The sequence below is a fragment of the Cyprinodon variegatus genome, unplaced genomic scaffold (genome assembly GCF_000732505.1).
Source record: "Cyprinodon variegatus isolate N-32 unplaced genomic scaffold, C_variegatus-1.0 Scaffold277, whole genome shotgun sequence".
In the NCBI taxonomy this organism is placed as follows: domain Eukaryota; kingdom Metazoa; phylum Chordata; class Actinopteri; order Cyprinodontiformes; family Cyprinodontidae; genus Cyprinodon; species Cyprinodon variegatus.
This window is the reverse complement of record NW_015150730.1, coordinates 392,287-409,327: the sequence shown is the minus strand read 5'-3', so window position 1 is coordinate 409,327 and position 17,041 is coordinate 392,287. Positions and strand designations below refer to the sequence as shown.

Here is a 17,041-nt window from a genome sequence, read left to right as displayed (position 1 = left end):
GAGCTCCTGAGAGCTTCTTTCACAAATGTTTGTAAAAACAGTCTGCATGCCTAGGTGCTTGAATTTATACACCTGTGGCCATGGAAGTGATTGGAACACCTGATTCCAATAATTTGGATGGGTGAGCAAATACTTTTGGCAATATAGTGTATATATATATATATATATATATATATATATATGCATGTGTTTATACAAAAAGCAAAACACCTCATCTAATGGAACAAATGACACCTTTTTTACACACACATATGCCATTTTGAAGTTTCCAAATCTAGATATTCCACTTTCCAATTTCAGCGGTCCAACTAATAAGCATAGAGGACGAAGCATATGGTGAGTTTAATTTGTAATAAAAAGACAGGATTTGCTAAGTTCAAGTAGGAAAATTCAGCAGTAACAACCCGATAAGTGGAATTTTCAATCAGGTAAAGTCAGCAGCTCCATATTCTATCCTCATGTAAAATAATTCCCCTGCATATATTTATAAGTAATTGCAATAATAAACTAGCAATTTGTAGCTCTAATGGTTGTTATCCCATTTAACCCATTCTGCAGTAAGTACTGGGTATCCTATACATGTTGCCATGTTTCATCCATGGAATAAAATTCATTAAATTACATTTCTTCTGGCTTTTTTACAGCCAAACATCATTCACCTGTTCCCTGAGCAAATCGCATTGGATCTTCAAATATCATGTACACCATTAAGGTGTGTTTACAATAATTTCAACATAAGACTGCAGAAACAAACAGGATGTAACGATACAGTAGTAGTGATGCTGTAGCCCCCTTAGGGTATTGTAACCTCTCAGTATCTTATACAAATACAACAATAGGGTCACATTAGTCAATATTTGTCTAAATAAAACCCAAAGAACTACCTTGGAAATCACATTGTCAATAGGAATAATTAGAATCAGATTTAGAATCAGCCTTACTTGTCAAGAACAAGCAATCAGAGCTCAAAGCATTCAGACTTCGGGTACAAATAGATAAAATTACAAGGAAACAAAGACAAGGATGAAGAGATTATTATGTATGTGCATATAAAACCATTTATTTATATATATTTTAATGAAATATTTAAAGAAGCCGCCTAGCAGTGTAAGGTATTCATTGTGTTTATCAGAATGAAACTGGGTCTATAGTGGCTTTTTTTTGGTTTTTGGCACAAGATCACTACATCTAAGATTAAAACCTAAGTAATGTTGGAATATATAGAAAAGTACATTGCAGCATACCATGACAGAAATAGATAATACTGCATAACTAGTTGGGTTCACATATAAAATTCAAACAATACAAAGACCTGTAAAGATATTTTGAAATAACTCTATGTAAACTATCATAAAACACTGTGTGCTCAGTGAAAGAGAATGTCAGTATTACGAGAGAAAAAATAAAATACAAAGCTACTGAGGTAGTAATATCAAGACCCCTGAAGAGTTTGAAGGAGTTGTGAATTTAAGGAGGATTAAACAACATTTCTGAGACTTGTTGAGTCTGTTGCCGGTGGAAAACCAGACGGGGAAATTGATTTAAATATCAAAACTGCTGCAACATGAGGTCGAGCTACTGTGGTCCTGTAAAACTGCCTCCCACACTTCAGCCATTACTGGGCTGTGTGGAGAAATCGTCAAAGGTAATGAGTCCCACAGGAGGGCAGCCAATACTATTAAAGAACCACCACCATGTTTAACTGTTGATATTACATATCCACATTTTTTTTTTCCCTGCAGGTAAACCCATCAGGAATGGGGGGTTGTTAATTTTTCTGTCTCTGTGCAGGTGCGCAGGGGGAGCTTTTTTATGACTGGGCCCAGGATGAAAGTGTGTCCTGAAGGGCATGGTTAATACCTGCAATTATATTTAGCTTAGTGTGTTTACTGGGATCTTAGTGAACACATGGCTTCTTTCTTTTAAAATGTGAAGGTCCTTACCGCTAGTAAATTTTTACCAACATTAATTTATGGTCATATAATTTCCACTAGGGTACAGAATGTCTCAAGCATCTCCACCAATAAAATTAACATGATATGTCTAGCCTTATCATGATTGCCCGGTAAAAGATGCAGACAGAAAATGCTAAATCACTTAGTAAACTTAGAATCCATTCCTCAACCTCACCATTTTACTTTTTGTTCACTTGCACAAAACAGCTTTGGTCACACCACTTCCTAAGTTCGATTTGACAAACATGGCCAGCAGAGGAAATTGTAAACACAATAATGACATATTATTACCAAGTCTGTTTAGACAGACTTACAAACAACTGCCTAATTACACATCCAACAGTTCCAGACCAGAATTATCACTTATTTGGAGAAGCTTTTCAGGCCAATATAAGCTCACTTTTAGCTCTGCTGCAGACTGCAATACTCCTGAGAGAGATATCTGGCTTTTAATCTGCCAAGTACTACATTATTAGCTGGTTACTAAATTTGTCTGTCAGTTATTTGATAATAGGCAGGTGGCGTTTGATGCTTTTTTTCTTCCTTTTGCTTATTCTTGCATTCATAGCTATGAGATTGCCTTTCACAATGCACGTTTATTTTGTCTGTTTTTTTAAACTGCAACAGATATGAGGCCCGATTGTGCAACTGCACACATTTATGGTGCGGTTTTTTCATACTCTAATTTGTTTCCTTCTGGTTATCCAGGACCAGGTCGCAGGGGCTCATAAGAGACTCCTAGACTTCCCTCTCCCCAGACATCTGTGCTGGATGTGCTCCCAGGCCATCAAAGAGACATAATACTTCCACCTTGTCGTCGTCCCCTAAAGACCAGGTCACACAGGTTGCGTACGACTTTTTAATCTCCGATCCTAATTTTTTCCGCGTTATGTTGACGGCATATAGAGAGGTTCCAATTATGCAGGGTGATCTGTGCCGATTTTCTTTTTTTTCTTACTGTCTCTTTGCTATACACAAATGAAAACAATTTTCCACATTTGACGAGAACAGATTATGAAAAGTTATTTAAAACATTAATATATAAAAAAATAACAAGTGCAGCTATAAAGCAAAGCCCCTCTTAACAAGTTTGTGCAGCATCTCAAACCAGAACAGATAAAGAATTTCAATAGGACAATAAAGAAAATAAAAAACACAGCAACAAACGATGTGGGATGGTTTTTATGCTGACTGGGGCAGTGAGAAGACCACTTATTTTGATGATCCACACAGAAAAAAAATAATATTCCCCACAATACCTTTAATTTGACTTAACTGAATAAAAGTTTTACACTTCCAGATATCAACACAGTATGTGTAAATGTTCTTTAAATGGGGTTTAACTGTCCCCTACTTTTTGGCTTTGATACATTTAGGAAAGTAAAAATAAAAAAATGTGATAACGTAATTATTCACATTTAGCTATCAGTGAAAAAGAACATTGTGCCTTTATAGAATGCTGCATTGGAGCTGAGGACTGGATTACCGGTAAGTATTTTCATCTAGTACCTGTAGTTACTTTGAATGGTTTGTATCATCACCATCCCTTATAAGTCTGGAAATGTTTGACACAGACACAGTTGACTAGCTTGCATTGTTTATGCCCAAACATCGTCTAAATTTGGTTGTAAAGTTAAAGGTGAAAAGACGTAATTTTCAACATAAACGTCTTTTCAACATCTATTATTGGACTAAAGTGGGACAAAATCATACCGACCAAATACAACCCCATTTTTTAACAATGATTTTTGGACTAAATTTTATTTTATTGCAAAATCAATCCACCCTACTACAAACTGCCCAGTTATGTAGCCATTTTTGGAAATGGAAAATACACATACTGTAGGTATAGCAAAAGTTTAAACAAACAGTTAAAATTAGAATTAATTAGGTTTGAACTTTTAAGAGTTTTAAAGCAAATAAAAATGTCTCTGAAAATCTGCTGTTTAGCTTCTTATGATGTTGATCTGTAACTCACTATTTATTCAAAATTATTATTTATTAGTTTGAATGTATTTCATATTTATATAATATGAAATTATATAGAAAAGAAACAAAATGTAAAAATTACTTTCACTATATGCTGAAGATTTATTATAGGAAGTGGTAGTAAAGAAATGTATGGATCTAATCATGGAGAAAATATCTGAATTTAAATTCTTAAACCATAATTTAAAATCAGTTTCAGTAAATCGTTCTAGTCTGTTTAAATCTTACAGGTTTTATACAAGGTTAATTGTTTTGCATGACAACACTAACTAAATAACATTATTTTCTGTTCCAAAAAACAGAATTAAAACAATCTACCGCACTTTGTTTCCAAGTTTAAAGGTGTTTAGCTTCCCATCCAGGAAGCTTTCTCATTTCAAAATTTCAGCAATAGCGTTGAGTTCGAGGTTTTTCATTTTCTTTTTTTGGAATGACTATGACCTGGATGACTGAGAATCATCACCAGCGTATTGCACTCCATTTTGGAATATATAAAACCTCGAACACAAAGCTATTCCTGACATTTTGAATTGACAAAGCTTCCTGGATGGGAAGCAAAATGTCTTCAAACTTGGAAACAATTTTTTATTTTCTATTTTTAAATGACTATGACCTGGATGACTGAGAATCTTCACCAGTGTATCCTTTTGTGTTGAATGTGGGATGTTCATCTCTTTGGTAAATTGACGCAACAGAAATAGTGTAAACTCCAGTTTCCAACTATTGCCATTTTTCAGTACTGAACTCGCCCACCCACCATGTAGACTCCTTTGGAAACCAAAATGCAGGCATCAAAGGCACATTTCCTCTGAGAAACAAACACAGGTTAGACTTGATTTTCTAGTAAAAAAAAGAGTAAAAAAAATTGCTTTCTTGTGCTGTTGCTTCCTTACAATTGTAGAAACTGGGTTATTTAAGAGTATCTATCGCTGATAAAAAAAAAAGTGTAAATGGATGTGCATGTTTACAGTATTATAAATGAGACTCAGGCTGATTAAATTAAATTCAACATAAAATCCTGTAGCAGTTGAGAGTTCAAAAAAGTTTACCCCAAATAACTTTTTTTTCAGCAATAAAAAAAAAAAAAAAAGTTCATTAAGGAATATGAAAATAATGTTAAAACCAACCTGCAGCTTTAATGACCTGACAATTAAAAATTTGGGTGTCTAAATGATGTGCTTTACCAGAGTTTGTGCTTTTCACTCCATTGTTATGCAAACTCCAGGGCCATAGTAAGAGAGACAGAATGGAATAGAACAATGATGAGAGCTCTAATAAGACTCGGGACAGCTGTCGGGGTGTGTGTGTGTGCAGAATTTTGAGTTAAGGCTGTCCAAAACCAGCAAAACAGGAAAAGAAAAAAAATGCGCGGTTGATGGTGTAGTATTTAAGGTCCAACGAGAAAATCAGACTGTCTACATATAATCAAATAACCCTTGAGGCTAAGTTTTTCCTTCTTTGGTCTCATAAATGTTCATAAATATTTCTTTATGCTTGTCTTAGCCGGATGCATATCAGAACACAGGATGTATGTTACCACAGCTAAGTCCTTGGTGTTTGGGAATTTCGATGATTTATTCGTATAAAAGGATAAAAAAAAAAGGAAAACAATATTGTTCTACACAGCACAGTTAGTTAACTGTTGCTTTGAGGACTAATGATTCAGTTTCCCACCGGTGCATTTATTGACCATTTTTATGGATCATTTCTTAAATCATTTGTTCTTTAAAGTGTGAATCCCAGAGAGCAGTGTGGCATCCTCTTATTGTTTTATCTGACCAATCAACAGTTCCAAAGCCCAAGTGTTCACAGCGATCAATAAAAAAAGAAAAGCAGCAAATGTGACCAAAAACCATTGAATTAAGAGTGACTAAAGACTCATTCCATTCTATCCAATGATCTGTTTTATCATAACTTTTTTCTAAGATCCAGTCCTTTAAGTGTGCACAAACTTTACCTGAATATTCACACTAGAGTTTTCTGTGTTAATAACTGTAGCAAACCTGGACGTGTGCATCTGCACAATGAAGGAAAGCACAGGAAGCGGGTTATGTAAATATAAGCAAAACATACACAACCGCCATACCACCACTCAATGCTTTACAAACACACACAAAAAGGCTTCTGTTCATGTGAAGCTTTTCTAAGCTGCAAAGCCTTTTTCCCGTTGTGCTGTGCCTTAGCCCAATAGTTGTGTAAAGGATGCACGCCTCTTTTATTTTATTTTAAGTCCCCTGCCTCTGTTTGTTTCCTCCTCCAGTACATCATTCCTTTGGGTGTTTGTACGGTGTCCCTTAGTTACCACATAAGAGGCCGTACAGCTCAGAGAGTTAAAAGCCTGCCCTGTCCCACTCATACGAACAAGGCCATCAATAATTCACCCTCATCGGGAAGCATTATCTAACAGCCTTATAAAAATTTAAGGATTGTGGGTGACAACATGGAACCATGAAGAAAGTGCTTCGTAAGAGGACACTTCAGGTAGCGACAACGTTGGCTACAGATATGTTTAAATCCAGGAGCCAGACTTGCTCACAACCGATGGTTACACATAAAAGATAGATGCTTTACTGTATTAAAAAAATAACCAACAAGACTCGGCCGTCTCATCTCTTACAAACCCCTTCTGCAGGAGTGTGTATCAGTGCGGCACAAAGGTGGAAGCTTTTGCTCGGGTCGTATTAACGCCCAGGCTCATTCTCATTGACAGTGAAATCCCTCTAAGCCTAGATCAATTACACCCAGCTCTGCTGTAATTAAAATGTCCTAACAAAGGTCTTAGAAGTGCAGGACCGAAGCCATACCTATTCAAAAGAAAGATCCATCAAATCTATAGTAATAACTGCAAAAAAATAACTACTGATGAGATTGAGGTTTGCTTGGAGAAAATGTGTGTAAGCATGGGTGGAAAAAAAAAGTAATGATCACCAAATCTAGATGGTTTTACTTTAGAAAATTGAAAGTTGCATTTTTTTCTCCAATCAATTAACTCAAAACAGTACAAATATTTTTTTAAAGGGAAACAGTCTCATGATTTAAGAAAAAGTATTCAACCAAGACAAGAGTGCTGCACATCAGACGTTATGCTGTATTTACATGGGATGTAAATACAACAAGATGATCCACGCCAGTACAGCTAAGTGGAATCAGCTGATTTTTTTATTTGATTGGGATTCATTTATGATTGGTTGGTCATAGACAAAAAAAATAAATCTATTTTTTCCGATCAGTAATCAAAACGGGAAGGATGAGAGCCACTTTCAGTATCAGCAAAACGTTAAAGAAAGTATGAAAATCTAAAAAGCAGTTAGAAAAAAAACTTGATGTTGAGACTGAATGCAATTCAGTCAGGCTATGGGACAGTGAGAAAGAGCAAAGCTTTTAGTCAACAAAAGAAAGCTGAAAATACCACAGCAGTCACTCAGTTCAAGCTTTTAAAGAAAAGGCAAAAAAAGTTAATCTGTGTCAGCTAACTCCTTTAAATCCAGTCTCTACACTCCAGATAATGATTAGTCAATTACTAAAATAGTTGATGATTATTTTAATAATCGATTAACCACGATTTGTCCAATTAATAGTTTCACAAACTTTCGGCACTAATTGTGATTTAAAAGAAAAAAAACACAGGTAACAGCCACGGTAAATTTGAAAGTTAAAGGAAATTAACTTTAACTTCCAACATTCAAATCGTACATTTTGTGATCTTTTGTCTTTATTTTACAAAGCTATTTAAATCCTGTTGCAATGCAAAGCTGTGTAAACTTGACTGTTCTCACACGCATTATCAGACGTTACCTTTATTAGGCGTCCTCTACAGGTCCAGTAAATGAATTAAATATTTAATTACTTTACACATCAGAGTAAATTAGATCTTTATTCTTCTTAGATATTAGGATGGATACTATTGTTGAATCTGAAATAACCTTGGATATAACCATCTAGTAATAAAAAGCGAGTCTATATGAAAACTGAATATGGACAAATGTAATTTGCTTTGTAAAGTAGTTTAAAAAGGCTGCCATTGCTTTTAGTTAGGTTTTGTTTATAAATGTGTCTTTCCAATAATATGAAGCACTTCACTGAGGTTTATAGTAATGCAAAAGAAACACCTCTCTCTCTTGTTACGTAGCTATTTCTTTTATTATTAACATTTTATTACAAAAATAGAATTTTCAATGAATACAGAAAGCGGGAAAAAAGTAATCTGATATTTTTTTAAGTATTAAAGGTGAAAGTATTGGTATGCCAGTTTTACAAAATCATTGAAAGAAAATCAGCATCTAATATTCTGAGCTTTACATCTTTACTAGCGTTCCACAATATTATTCTACAAAAAAAATCATGCCGTTACCATATAATTTTTAATTACTGCAATGACAATATCAGTAGCAATAAACATTTTTTTTTCTCTCCGTCATGTGTGCTACCATCACTGCCTGATGTTTAGAATTTTTGACAATCTCATTTCTATCTGGTGTGAAGATCTAAAACTGGCCAACTAGCAAAATGTTGTGCTATCATGTAAAAATACAAGTACATAACATTTAACATACTATAAAAGTGCTTGAAACGAGGTCAAAACAGGCATAATGGGTCGTATTAAGCCCGATTGTGCTAAACATTTTAATCAGTGCACAGAATCAAACACTCATTAATGTACACTGTAGGAACATGAGCTTGTTTCTGTAGCCCCAACTACTAAGGCAACTAATTATTTGTTCTTTTAAGAACATGATGCTCAACTACGCTGTGCAAGGAAATGACAGAATGCTTATGAGTACCCCAATTAAAACTCAGCAGTGGAGTGATTAGCAATCACAACTCCACTCTTCAAATATCAAGATCTGATTTGCTCGGCTGATCAACAACAAGCTTCCTTCTCTCGCCTGCAACTCGCAAAGCCCTGCAGTCCCTTTCTCCCTCTTCTGAAGAGGCTTTTGAAATGGCGGAAATTAGAACAACTGCACAAGAGAGAGCTACGCTGAGTTTTGGAGTTCTATACTGCTCCTGTTTTATCCTTCAACGCTGCTTTTTTTTATTGTTTGTTGTTTAATGTTGCAAGTGATCACAAAACAGATTACCAGGTGACACTGATAAACGCTTGGATGTTTTTGCTTTTACAGGACGATTTATCATAGCTCTAAGCTCGAGCATGCAACATCAATAAACCTGCTTATGGCAAGCCCCAAAATTAAAGCTGAAAGCTGCTCCCTTGTTGCACTGGTGAGGGGACTATTTCAGACACAGAGAGTATGCAAGATGGCTGACTTCACTGACACATTGTGAAAGTGTGCCTATACCATCCGAGGTAATAGATTTGCTTTGCAGTGTGACTCCTACCACTCCTTATCCTCAGTGACAATGCTTGCCAGTCAAACCCGAGGAACGCTCAAGGACTCAGACAATATCTCCTCACCTTGAAAACAGATTGGCTTCGTTGCAGAACGCAGAGTGACACCAAGAAAGCATCAAATAGCCATTAGACATGGCAGAAAACGAGCCTGCAGATTACAGGTGATCTTCTGACTTTCCTATCTCCCAAGTAAACCATGAAAACAGCCATTTGAGGTATTCCTTCAGTACATAAAGACACAACAAGGACAAAATGCCAGCAATTCCGTAGGAGGTGACATTTAAGCATTGCATGAGAGCACTAAGTGGGGAAAGATTTTATGATCACAGTGAAACCAAGGTGAGCGAAAGGGCTTCGATTTAGTATTTAATTTAGCCTTTTAATGCTTTCAATAACTAGTTTCTCAAGAGGCAAATGGGCATGTGTAGTTTCTGTGAAAGCACTTAATAGAAGAATTCATGCTGTCCATCACATGTGATGGCCTTATAAAAGGAAAAAAACTGACTATATACACACACCAGTTTCATATGTTTCAGTGCCATGAGAACAGTAACTGTTAAACCAAGTCAGTTGACTGATTTACATATTTATATGATTCATGAGTGCCATGAAGGAGAAACTGATGTAGCATAGCCTGGACCTCAATTTCTAGGATAATTATATGGTGCTATTTAGGAATTTCAGGGAAGCACTGAAGACAGATGACCTGTCAGATACACCTAATACCAACACACTCTTCAGCCTTTAATCTACACACTTCCTGTGACCTTATACAGCGGCAGGACCAAATGAAGAACACTATCTCTGTACCCCTCCCGAGACCAAGCACCGTCCTCGTATGCTAATAACAGCACAGCGTTGGGGCAAAGGAGCTCAGAGGGTGGCTCAGACAACTCACAGGTCAGAGCTAATCTTCTGATAGATGGAGCCCAAAGACACGGGATACATCCATCATGCTCTGCTGACGGGGGAAGAGATCTGCACCCTCCGAAGGGTTAACACACAACCCAAAGGGACCTGTGATGATCCATCACTTGAGAACAAGCCTGTTTTTGAACTCTCCGTTAAACAGCAGCAAGGATGGGGGAGATTTCTTGCACACAGAGGTGTGTGACTGCTAGGACACTAAGCTCAGAGCCTCTGTCGATCATTAAACAGCCATTTCAAACCAGTGGGGGAAAGTCAACTGTCATTTTAAACACTGGAGGTGGTGTAGTGGGGGGTTGGATATTTCTCAGACAGAAATACACCTTTATTTTTAAAAGGACAGTTCAGGATTTTTGAAGTGAAGGTCTGTTAAAGGGTAACTAACATTTTTTTAAATATAAACCTAGATTAGTATGCGTTACAAACTGCAGGTAATGGCTAGTCTAGGGGGAGCCATTATTAAATAATACATTTTTAAAACAATTTCAAAAAACTATAGCAGGATTAAGGCAACATTAAACTGACCTATTTTTTCTTTAAACAACTTAAGTCTCAAAAATACCACATTGACTAATGCAAACATTATTAGATGAATCTTCAAAGCAGTCATATTTGAATCAGGTGGCAATTTACACATAGGCTATAGTTTTATTTCAGGCGGAGTACAAATGGCAGGGAGTGAGACTCTAACCATCTTCCTTTTTCAAACACAAATTACAGAACCTGTAAGTGTTCCTGGTTGGTATAACTGCTAAATGTGTGGAATCAATTAATAGCATTCACTTAAATTGCCTTTTACACTATTAGATAGGTTTATTTAATCTACTCAATCTAAAAAATGACTTCTGATTCTGTTTTAAGTCTAACACGTTTTAGTGTAAAGAAACAATCAGCATCTCTGTAAATAACCCCATATTATACACTAGACAATGATTCGAAGGTCAATTAATGGCATTTGTAGAACCACATAATTTGTTTGAGAAGGGAGAGTCTTAGATAGATGGAGGTTACCTTCTATCTAAAGGACAGAGTGAACTGGATTTATCCTGAATGAAGAGTGTCAAGATATCCTAATGGAGACTTCCTTAGAAAATACTGAACTATGCCTTTAACTGCCCCCATGCACTTTTATTTGCCTCTTTATTTTTTAAGTAAAGCCACAAAATGACTTCAATGGGCTTCAGCAGTGAGTGAAAAACTCACCCTCGAGCACTTTGTTAAATAGTCTGTGCCCTTTCCAGCTTTTTAACTGAGCTTTTTTTTCCCTCTATCCCTTCCAAATGTGGACAACAAGAGAAAAAGCAGCTTTGATGTTACTTCAATAAATAAATAAATAAATAACCCACAAAATAAAGAAGAAGAAGGAAAGTAGGAGGAGGGGGCTGCCTTTATAGAGCATCACAGGAAAATGTCAGGTTGCAGCCGCCACTAGGCTCTAGATCATTTTGCAGCGAGCAAGAGGAAATCCATCTTAGGAGGGCGCACCGATGCCAATTTCTCCACTGACAGCAGCCTCCATAGAGCAGAATGCAAGCACCTCTCCTCTTGAGCAGCTTTTTAATAATCTGAAGGGCCGAGTCCTGCTCAGCACCACAGCGTGGTTTCCACTCCAACTCGACAAAGTTACCACAGCCACTCCCGCCTTATTCTCCCCCATGTACACAATTCAGACAGGCTGTTCCTGAGGCTTTGTTAGGACTGAGAAATCACCAACTGAGGGAAGTGAATTACGCCATACATTGGAAAATGTGCAGGATGCATCTTCAGGGAGTGTTGTTCTCTGAAGATCAATCTAATCTAAGCTCATCTACCATTATTCATCTCTTCCCGTGTCCCCTTCGGCCTACTTATTTGCCCAACCGTTCACAAGGAAGTTGGAGGAATTGAACGAGGCATCTGTCAAACCTGTCGGCTGTGAGGGAAGATAGCAGGTGACGTTTGCATCCCCCCCAACTCTTTGGGATTCAAACTTGAATCTGCCCTCCCATTCTCGCCCCTCTGCGTTATTTTGCCCAAACAAAGAGAAGGGGAGGAAGGAGCTAGGTCTCCTCTTCAGCCGAACAGGGAGCAGTTGGCTCATGTTATTACCGAGGAGCAGAAGGAGCATGAAGGGGCCGCTGACCCCTACTGCGCTTCCAATGGCATTTACATTCCCTGTCTCTGTGTAATAACATTTCACACGCTGCACCCTCTTTCACTATTAACCTACGCTGATCCTATTTTCAAAGTAAGGGCATGCACAAAAGCACAAAAGCCTTTTTCTCTTTTTTTCTTGTATATTTGTTTCTCTTGTGCTCTCTACAAAGTGTCTGTTTATTTTCATCTATTTAACCTGCTGAAAACTGAAGCGAAGATTAGACCGTGTATCACAAAGACAAAGGGGAAAGAGAGACGAAGGATCCATCAAAATAAACAATGTCTTGGTGCATTCTTTCTCTGACAAATAACACCTGCTCAGAATTGGAAATAAATATTATCTCTGCAACGGGAAAAAAAATACAAAAAACAATCAGACACCAGTCGGCACATGGGAGTCTCACAACAAAGCATGAATGCTCCGTGTCTTTGCGTCGTCACTCAATCAATGTCCAATTAAACCATTCAGCTCGCAAGAAGGCACTCGAGAGCAAATTCGTTTTGGGGTGCTTTAGAAACTCAATCCCGTAGCCAAATCGACAAAACAAATTCTCTCCAACTTATTTAACAGAGTTTGGTTTTTCTGTTGTTTTTTATTTTTATTTTATATAGCCAGCAGTGTGGATTTCCTTTCTCCAAAAAAAGGAACTCTTCTTGGATTTTTTTAAAGCATGGTATGTGGAAAAATAAATAAATAAATCAGAGAAAATCTTTCTAACATGACCACGTCAATGAGCTGCATCCACATTTTCCACTCAATGAATGGGTTTTTGGTGTTAGATTATGGCCAACTAATTCTCCCAATCCATGTTAAATCTGCTTCCAATACAAACACTAGCTCTTCTCTCTCACTTACCCACACTGACACACACACACATACATAACCCAACTGCCGTCTCCAGAAACCCTGTGAGCAGCCTGCTGCCTCACCACTGCCGACCCCGCCAGTGGCAGCAATGCTCCATCAGAACAAAACTGCTCGGAGGAAGGGGGCTGGCAGCTAAAGTTCTCCTCTATTCAAATGCAGACACTTTGATATGGAAATTGGCAGTTACAAAAAAACCTGCTAGAATTCACACTAGCGTGGACTGAAACCATTTGCGCAATGTGAGATGAGATGGCACTTCCTCCCAAAGACGACACCAGACAAATGGACTAAACCAACCGGCATGGCTTGGGTGGGAGCTGAGCTGGAGAGGGAGGGGTGTTTGATGGGAGGAAGAGGCAAGAGACCATTTGTCCCCACTCCGTATGCCCCCTTTAGAATTTCTACCATTTTCTATCCAAGTGGCCCCTTTGCCAATTTTTAACTCCATTTTGTCCTTAACTACCGTCTTGCATTTCGTTTGTTCCCATAAACAATCCATATCATGCCAGGTACTTCAAGAAATGCATATCAGTGTATTTAACTTCAAAGTAAATCATTTTAATTTATATACACAATCTTTAAAACACTCAAATGTAATGGAATTTTATTTTATACTGTTTTCTAAGTAATACACCAAATTCCCATTGTTTATAGAAACTTTTTTTTCCAACTTTGCCATTAGTAAATAAATACTAAGAAATTCTTCAAAATTAACTTCTTCTTGTTTTATGCCCAATAAATCCTTATACTTTAATTTCCAACAAACAACCATTTTATACCCAGGTGCTTTACCACTAGTTCATTTTGATTAATAATTAGGTGGTTTTAATGAATTATAGGAACAAATAGTTATTAAAATGTTTTAGTCTCAAAGCCAATGTTTTTCCACTTATTCCTTGTAAATATGTAACATATTGACTCCTTGACTAAACCAAAAGAATCTGTCCAACAAGCTGTTGGCAGATAGCAAATAAAGTCAATTTTTTCTACATTCTAAAAAGTTTAAAAGTCAAAGCTCCTCAGCTGTAGAGCGGATACAACATGACCCAAACACAGCAATGAATTAACCTCTAGTCTGTATTTAATATCCTGTGAGAGATGGCTTCCTATCATAACAAAATACTTGAGTAAAAAATAGGGTTGGACATATATTTACAGTGTAATGTTACGAAAAACGTATCATGAATAAATAAACTGGTTTTATTAATGTCAGAAAACCACCAACTGACAGTAATGTTGGGATAGTTATTAATATTATGTCTATTATCACAAAATATTGTGACAAAATCTTAAGCTTTGATTGATTGATTGACTTTATTGATCTCACAGTGGAGAAATTTACTTGTCCAGCCTAATTGTAAAATGACAAATAAAAGTTCAAACTAGCTATGATGAAAATAATCAGGTCGGATCAAACTAGAATAAATCGAAGCACCCTTCTTTTGGAAGCTATAATTTACTTGTGTTAAAAAGAATACTTTTATTTACAAATAAAAATAAAGAAAATAATTTCAAACAGTGATAAAAGCAGGTATAAACCCTCTTTAAGCTTGGAAGGACTTCCAGCATATATGCTGGAAACAAACTAACCCTGTCTTTTTCCTAAAAAAAATTTTTGCGAAAAGGCAAAACCTACACAGATTAGAAATCTCCAATGGTCCAAATGACCAGCCACCTTTTTAAACATTTTCTTCAAGTCCTTCCCTCAAAACAAAACATGTCCCACGCAAAAAAACCCGATGTTGCCTTACATACTGGTGGCATCATGGAAAAGGAAAAAAAATCTCTACACAAAGACATCTACCGACATCCAGAAGTGGCTGAATAGGGGTTGAGATTGTCAAAATTGGCTAAAAAGGTTTAACTCTTAACGTCTCTGTTTAAGCTAAATTAGATGGTATCTTTGTGTTTAAAGAGAGTCAACATTTCAACAGATTTTTCAGGGCTTAACAGAGACCAGGACAAGGCTGGTGGTTTTGTTTTCCCTATTAGTAAGGGTGGTGAGGTGTCCTTTCTATGATAAGGAATTACTGATGGGAACGTCAGCATTTATCACTGAACATCATCCCAACCAACAAGACTTTTATAGTCTGGTCTTGGAAGTAGATCCAAGGTGTAAATATCATTGGATAGGTTTGGCGACATAAAGTCATCCATAATCTTAACTATGAAGCTGTTATATAAGGCGAGGGAAGCCCCCAGTTTCCCCTAACTTATATAATGATGCGCCACTGTCCTGATTTAGTACAGACAGTATGGATTATATGTAAATGTTGCTCAGCGATGATATTTCTGGCTAGCAAAGGCAGCCAAAGCGCTGTCTTGTTGTTTCTCTCCAAATTTCTGAGCGGCCCATGTCTCTAAAAGCCTCACATGCATATAAAATATGGCTCCTTCAGCCTGTAAAACTCTATTTGTGTGTGTATTAGGGTGTGTGTGCAAGTGTCTATCTATGTTGTGGGATATGTGTGTATGTGTGTGTGTGTGTGTGTGGGTGGGTGTGTGTGTGTGTGTCCCATCATCACACATGGCTAACTCAGGTCTGTGAATTATACATGTCCTGTGAAATGATCTTATTTTACAGCCGCAAAATGGAAAAGTAAATGGAGACAGCAACAGACAACTCAGCTCTAGGATGTCCAGGACAGGGTGGAGATGTTTGGCAATTCTCTGTTTTCTTGTTCAATTTTATGATTGATTGATTTTTTTTCCATTTAATATTTTTACCAAAATTAGTAATAGTGGCCTCATTAAATTAATTCTTCATCAAATTCAGTTTGTATTCCTATGGGTTTTAGGTCATTAAGAGACTTCTTTGCCATCTTCAGCAACAGGGAAAATGGATCTCCATTTGCAAAAACTGAAATATAAAGTAAAATCTGTTCTTTATTCCATTAGATTTGATTAATCAGATTATTTATTTTTTTATTGGTATGGTTGTGATTTGTTTAAAATAAGAGTCTTAATATATGCATATCTTTTTTTACTGGAAGTATAGACATGAGCTGCACTGACTTGGCAGAAAGCAGCTATTAAAACACCGCAAACAGAAAGATTTTCTTTTAAATTATTTACAACCAAAGAGAGCATTCTGCATCTTGCAGCCAAGCAACTTCTAACTTAAAGTCTTTGTATGCCACGCCATGGGGGATGCATTGATCTCATCGCAGCAGTTTAAAACTGCTGGAGGCCCCCCCAGTCTCACATTTTTAATCCTATTTTGGGAATCTAAAATGCTATTGACTCGGTGAGTCACAACCTAACATCTCCAAAAGAAAGAGTCAAACATGCGCGTTTAAACGCTACTTACAGCGCGGTGCCAAAATAAGAATCCCCGGCGTGGGTTGGTGATCCGATTCAGTCCACCAACATCAGGAGTCCCCCCCGATCCTTTCTCTGGTTTATTTTAAAAGAAGCCCTTATAAACTACACAAAGATGGCTGGGGCTCCTCTGCATTCCTGATCTTCTTCACACTAAACAGAAGATGGGGATCTCTGAGGCGGATGAGCGCTCTTCTTCCAGCCGGTGCGCTCGGAACCGGACCAATAGCTCCATGTCGAAAGGTCTGCTCAAAAAGTGATCGTTTCCCCCTCCTTCCTTCCTCCTCCACCACCTCTTTTTCCTCACAGAGTCCTTCCGACTGGAGCGCTACGGACACACTGCATGAAAAGGGGATCACTTCAAGGAGACGAGATGCGCACCAGTCTGGCTTCAAATCAAACTCCGATCACCTCAAGTCAGTCCGAAAGTCCTCCGGCGGTCTGGCACCAAAGCAGACTCGGATCTGAGCTGGTTATGTGCGTCTTTTCCAG

At 37.4% G+C, this 17,041-nt stretch overlaps 1 protein-coding gene across 6 annotated transcripts in view; it reads right to left on the bottom strand.

The window, feature by feature from the left end:
* The window catches only part of LOC107090026 (adhesion G protein-coupled receptor L2-like), a 133,870-nt gene extending 117,128 nt beyond the window's left edge, over positions 1-16,742 (bottom strand). For all 6 annotated transcript variants that reach the window (XM_015383159.1, XM_015383162.1, XM_015383161.1 and 3 more), the window contains exon 1: positions 16,539-16,742. The gene's annotated coding sequence lies outside the window, so the exon portion shown is untranslated. The remainder of the gene's footprint in view (positions 1-16,538) is intronic.
* Between the last annotated feature and the right edge of the window lie 299 nt (positions 16,743-17,041).